The 6,839-nt window shown below is 36.9% G+C and overlaps 1 long non-coding RNA gene across 1 annotated transcript; it reads left to right on the plus strand.

Annotated features, from left to right (window-relative positions):
* The first annotated feature begins 517 nt into the window (after positions 1–517).
* LOC129412257 (uncharacterized) lies at positions 518–1,563 on the plus strand. The gene is made up of 2 exons (XR_008633634.1): positions 518–584; positions 1,362–1,563. It is a non-coding gene; the product is annotated as an uncharacterized LOC129412257 (long non-coding RNA).
* The last annotated feature ends 5,276 nt before the right edge of the window (positions 1,564–6,839 follow it).

Raw genomic sequence — 6,839 nt, forward strand, 5'->3', positions numbered from 1 at the left:
TTTTATCCATGGACTTTTCCAAATTTTCCTCCCAACTATGTGTGACACACAGTAATGTGTTTTCACATTATGTTTAATTTTTGTATACATTGGTAGTAAGTTATTACTTAAATTGCCTCCAAATTAGCAATTTAAGTAATAACTTTATTTAAGCTGTAATTACACCCTCACGCTAGTAGGTGGCGCATGACTCCTCGAGACGGTATTGTGAAGTCAGATGTAACCCGCATTTGAGACTTTTATTGTTGCGGGTCAATTCCGTTTCACCCCGATCTCCCCCACTTCCTTTAAGCTGCGGGGTCACGTGTCACTTCCTCCTCCTCCGCTGGGGTCTGGGGTCTGGGCGTTGGCAAACAATTTCAATGAACGTTTAAACTACGAATCGTGCCACATGCACAATTCGGTGAGTGTTTTGCCACATTATTAGAATGCTGCCGATTTAATAGTCACGTTCAACAATTTCGCTAAACTATTTAATTCTGTACAAATTGCTAATGCCACGTCTCCGATCCTCATAGAGCCTCCATATAGACTGTACACACCTGTCCGTGTGTGGAGAGGAGATCGCAACGCGAAATTCGAAGGTATCTGATTTTCCTTTTGTACTAATAAGAAGCCGAAATGAAGGTAAAAGATTGCTTCATGTAGTCGCTAACTTTGTTTTTCGCGACCTTGATTAATTTGTGCAGTTTTAGCACAGTTACTAGTAATTTTAAAAACTCCGGTGGAGTTCGTCATTTGAATTGAGCGTAGCTACGCACTTTACTTTGAACCATATTGATATTGCGCAATATTTGAATTTATCGGCCTCTGCTTGGGCACTGTTTGGTAATTCTTTGATTTAAGTGCACCTAATTATGATCAACTTACTTAATTATGATCAACTTACTTAATTATTTTACTTATTGACTTAATAATGATTAACTTAATACTGATTTATTTACTTAATTGTGATAAACTTACTGAATTTACTTTACTTATTGAATTTACTTGATTTATTAACTAACTTAATTAATCATTTAATTTAATGTAATTTAATGATTTAAATGATAACCTTAATGACTTATTTAATTGATATTAATTTTTTCCACTTATTGATATTGAATTCATTCATGAATTGAATATTAATTATAATTGTAATTGTTGAAAACGTTAATCTTTATGGACTTTTTGGGTCATTAGTCAATGACTACATTTAATTTATTTATTTATTGTTATTGTGTATTCTGATAACTGAATTAATATTTTGAATGTATTGATTCACTTGTGCTTGTATGCATACATTTAATTTATTTTTGGTTATTTAAGACCTGTTAATGTTTTATTTAAATGATATTCATTTGTTTTTTTGGCCTTTTTAGGTCAGGTTTTTTCTATGGACTGATTGAACTCCAGCTTTGCAGAAACTCTCAACTCCACTAGGAAATGAACGATGGCGAGTTTACCCAAAAACCTGAACTTAAATTAACCTGAATCAAATAACTGGACTGTGTTTTTTTTGTTTTGTTTTGTTATTCCTGTGCCCTGTGAAAATTTATTTTCAATATACTTCACCCAACTTCATATTCATGTCCCATGTCTCTTCATTCACACTCAGCTCCTCAAAGAACATCCTTCTGATGCTGCTTGTGTGGCCGCAGTCTGCCCCCAGCCCCAACACAACTGCGTTACAGAGGTCCTCCTCTCCAATATGGCAGAAGCGATTCAAAGAGAAACTGCACGATTGCCTGTCTCATAATTTCCTTGTGTTTTACAGGTCAGTATCAAAGTAAAAACCACATAATATTGGTCGTAAACAATAAGTAACAAACAGAGCCAGTCGTGAGTGTATAAATCAGTTGCTAAATACTGTATTTCTGTTAAGTTTAAGCCATGTAAAAAGACGTGTGAAGACGGGTCAAGGCGAGGCTAAGGGCGCCATTTTGAGTTTGTGACGCATTTATTTTAAGCTCCTGTTTTTCGTAACTGAGAATCTGTTAAAGTGCTCCGACATTGTTTTGATTATAAAAGTATAAAGATTTAGTTCATAAGTTCATAAGTAAAAGTTAGTCTCAAGCCAAAGCGATAAGCCAGTCAGTAGTAACGGTTACGACCAGGCAATTCATGAGGAGCCCTTAAGGTGGCGGTTATATATTAAAGGTTGTATAGAGGATTATTTTAAGGGAAGAGAAATACAGCGACAGTCCTTGTGCGCGTTCAGAATTACTGTTGAAGTTTCCTGTCTAGAAGTAATTCAGCGACCGACGCCTCAGTTTTTAGACCCTTCATCTGCTTCGGTCGCGCCATCGCTGGACGAGATCTCCAAGAATCACCTCAGTTTGGCTTTGCTCCTTTTCCTCTTCTCCTCTTCTTTCAGCGACCTCAAAAACGGACTTTCTTTTGCGGCGACCCGGTCGTGGATTCTCGTCCGCCGTCGCGACAAACTTTGTGCGAAATGCGAGGAAGCGACAGTTCGAAAAAGCCTCTAAGAACCGCTGCGTAAACCACGTAATCCCCGCGCTCCGACGAGTCAGTTATACTAGGGAGTTTGATTGACAACCTAACAGCCAATAGAAAATGAGGGAGCCTCGTTTTCTATTGGCTGATGTTTATCTGGCCTCAACACGTCCACAGTTGATAGATTTTCGTTTTTTTTTTTTTGGTCATCATAATTACAAAGCTGCTGCGTCTCTGTAATGATATTTTAATCTTTCACTGACAGTTTGAAACTAAAAAAAATCCTCCATACAACCTTTAAAAACAGTATGTTCAAAGCAGACCAGCTGTGGTTGTAGAAATTGAAGTGTGTTTTAGTTAAAATGTAAAAATTAAATAGAAAATGTGTAACAATGTTAGAGAAGAAGTACGTAATGGGAATGTTTGCTGTACATTTTCTTAAAGCATGATTTTGATGTGTTCTCTATATAATTTTATTACATGATTGTAAATTGTAAACAGTGGGAAAACTGAATATTGAAATGAAAATACATGATTGTATAAATAAATATGGCAGAAGTGAGGCAAAGAGAAACTTCACGGTCGCCTGTCTCATTCTTCCTTGTGTTTTACAGGAAACATTTAACCTGGGTCTGTTACGTATGAAACAAAACAACTCCAGGTCTGTTTTTGTGATGATGAAACTACATTTATAACACACAGTAGATCAGAAAATCGAGTAATCTGGGCGTTTTAAAGCTCACAAGAGTTAATTCTGCGTAATAAAAAACCTTTAATGCCTTGTTTTCGGTGAGTATGGCCTTTTCTAGACTAATACTTCCTCTATTTAAAAAAAAAAAATGATATGAAATAAGTCCATTACACTCCAGACTTGTTCTTGGGAGTTTGGAGCTGGAGGCCCATAGTTAAAGTGTCAGAGCAGATCCGGTTTAATGGAAAAACTGTGTGTCGCTGTAATAGGTCAAAAGCTCGATTACGTCAGACCTCCAGCCTGGTCCGCTCCATCTCCTGCTCCCTTCGGCTCTGGACAAAAGTCTGGAGCTCGGCCAGAACCTCCGGCTTTACATTATGAATACATTTGGCTTTACTTTACACTCATTTGGCAAATCTCGTTCAAGTAAAATCAGCTTAAAACATGAGCCTCTTACACTATTTAAAGTTGTATTGTGTAACTTTTCCAGCGAAGGAAGCGTCGTTTTCTTGTCCGGACGTGGAGACGAGCGGGTGATGCCTTCAGGTCAGATCTGTGGAGAGGCAAGCCCGCTCACGGCTCGCACCGTTACTGCTTTGGTGTAAATTGGGGCAAGAAACAAACCCAGTATGTAACAAATGTTTGAAGTATGTACTTAATGCCGTACTGTGGAACATTCCGGGAGACGCAGTAACAACTACATGGAGATAAGCAGTGAAGTGAGCCAACATAATGCATCCACAGACTGTAAAATGGACATAAATGGACATAGAGAACATTAGGGGTGAGCCACAAGTGAAATCAGAAGTTCACATGTGGCTCTTCTGGCTGCTCCTGACTCTGGCTCCCATTGACTTACATTAGAATATTGTGGCTCTTCTCTCTGTAACTTATGGAAGCCATGAGCTGCAAGCAAAAAAAAAAAAGGCATGTCATTTGGGTGCCATTTTTTAAGTGTTTTTTCCACCAACAGCTTCCCAAAAAAATAAAAAACATATATTTTTTTGCTCCAACAACTGAAAAAAAAATTGTTTGTCTTTTTCTTTTTTGCAGTTTTTTTTTTTTTTGTTTGGGTTCGGTCTTCCAGACTTCCAACTATTGATGTGGCTGATGACTAAAGGAAAAAAAAAAAATCATTTGTGCAAGAGATTTTTTTTTTTTTTTTAGATTTTTTTCATTGGCCACATAAACAGTACAACAAAGTAAATAAGAATAAATTAATTGCTGTTTGTGCAAAAATAAATAAATAAAAACACAACAAAATTATGTACCTCATTTATTTATGTATTTATTTATGTATGTATTTTGCTTGCCATTCAGGGCTTCCGTATTATTCACCAGGATGAGTTTATAAGAGCTTTTCACAACTTTGAGAAACCAGAGTGAAGAGCTTTGCTTTGACGGTAAAGATAACAACTGGCTGGCATGCTAAAACACGCACTTCCTGATTATCGGACGTTAAAACATGTTATAATTAGATGCAGACAGAACACAGTGGACTTATTTTGACCTTCAGAGCTGCTTTTATGATATATATATATATATATATATGTTATATATTTCTGCACTGGGCCAAGACTAGAGTGACCAGATTTTCAAAATCAAAAACTGGACATTCTCAGTTTGTGGTGGTTGGTAAAAAGAAAATTGTGAACTGTGAGTGCGTAATTAAGCAAAAATGTTCTGCACTCAGCCCATTCATGACGAACATGTGAGTCAGTGTAGTCACATTTTCTTTGTGTTTTAGTCTTTTTTTTTTTTTACTTTTCATTTTCACACAAAATAAAAAGAACATAAGAATTTTCCCTGAGACAAGAGAATTCAAATATTAACTTTACAAATGAAATATACATATTCCAATCCATGTGCAGTTTATATTTTAACATATACATCCTTTGAGCACTTGAGAAGTAAGGTGTTAATAATAACCAAAATAATAACAATAAAATAAATTAATTAAAATAAAATAATTAATTAATTTTAAAAAAATTATAAAATTATACAAAAGACAATAATAATAATAATAATAATAGTAACATAAAAAAAAAAAAAAGTGTTTCTGTATTTTACCTAATAATAAAATAGATAAATTAAATAATTATTAATTATTAATTTTAGAAAATGATTAAAATATATCAAAGAAGATAATAAAATAAAATTAAAAATAATAATAATAATAATAAAAACGTGTTTGGTCATTTTTAAGCAGCTTTTCTATATTTTACCTAAACAAATGACGATTTATGTCTTTACTGTTGACTGGGATCAAATTGGTCAAAAATAGGGACATTTCTTGTATCAAACTGGGATAAATCAGTGGTTTTGTATAAATCTGCTGGGACAGGGGACACAGGGCTCAAAACTGGGACTGTCCCGGGTAAATAGTGACATCTGGATTCTCTAGACAAAACATATTTTACTCAAATTTGTGACAAAATGACTTTCTTTTTCAGCTGTGGTTCAGGAGGATCAGACGAGGAGCTGGTGAAATGTTCTCGTATTGACTTGTGTTCCGTTGAGCAGTGAGATTTAAGAGTCTGGGGTCTGAGTCTGGCTCCGCGATGCAAAAGGGGAGGGTCTCCACATGAATAAGTAATGCTGGGAGCCGTACACCGAATTTATGAGTCTATTGGGTTCAGGACAGTGGCCACTAGTTTCAAACACACTGCCGTAGTCGTATCAACATTTTTAAAGGAGACATATACGGCAAAATTAGCCTTTATGAGCTTTTAAACAAGTTATAATTGTGTTCTCTCATCTTTAGTTTACTAGAGGTTGTATTTAAAGTCGTCCAAGCATGTCCGAGTTGTTCTGTAAAGTCCAAGAAGCTAAAAAAGGGCGTCTGGTTTGTACTTTGAGTCAGAAAAAATATGTGAAATCTATTGGATCGTGTATATACTTACTTTTTGTGTTCATTAATCTGCTCGAAATAAAGAAATAAATGACAAAAAAGGGAAAATCAGGAGCCACAACAGGGAGCCAGTGAAAGAGCTTCAGTCAGTCTGTCCCAGGGCAGCTGCGGCTACAACGGACGGAACGAGACTCAATTTCTGTGAGACGAGACGCGTGTCGAGATTCAGTCCACGAGATTGAGACAAGAATTTATGTTACTAGGATCTGTTTTTGGACCAAGAGTTTGTTTTCCCGCTGACAGTTTGTTCTGCTCCCTTCGGTCTTGGAAAAATGTCGGACTTGGAGTAAATCGAGCGATGCTGACCAGACCTGAACCAGACCTGAACCAGACCGGGACTGAGACCGGGACCAGAGCGGGACCAGACCTGAACCAGACCGGGCTGAGACTGGGACTGAGACCGGGACTGAGACCGGGACTGAGACCAAGACCAGACCGGGACCAGAGCGGGCTCCAAGCCTCCGCGAGCTCGGACTACATCAGGACTAAAATCAGGACTAAATTTAGGACTACATCAGGACTACATTAGGACTAAACTAGGACTACATTAGGACTAAACTAGGACTACATCAGGACTAAACTAGGACTACATCAGGACTACATCAGGACTAAACTAGGACTACATCAGGACTAAACTAGGACTACATCAGGACTAAACTTAGAACTACATCAGGACTAAACTAGGACTACATCAGGACTAAACTAGGACTACATCAGGACTAAACTAGGACTACATCAGGACTAAACTAGGACTACATCAGGACTAAACTAGGACTACATCAGGACTAAACTAGGACTACA

This window comes from Boleophthalmus pectinirostris, unplaced genomic scaffold (assembly GCF_026225935.1).
Source record: "Boleophthalmus pectinirostris isolate CB_2022bp ecotype Guang Dong unplaced genomic scaffold, ASM2622593v1 HiC_scaffold_8, whole genome shotgun sequence".
Taxonomy (NCBI): Eukaryota; Metazoa; Chordata; class Actinopteri; order Gobiiformes; family Gobiidae; genus Boleophthalmus; species Boleophthalmus pectinirostris.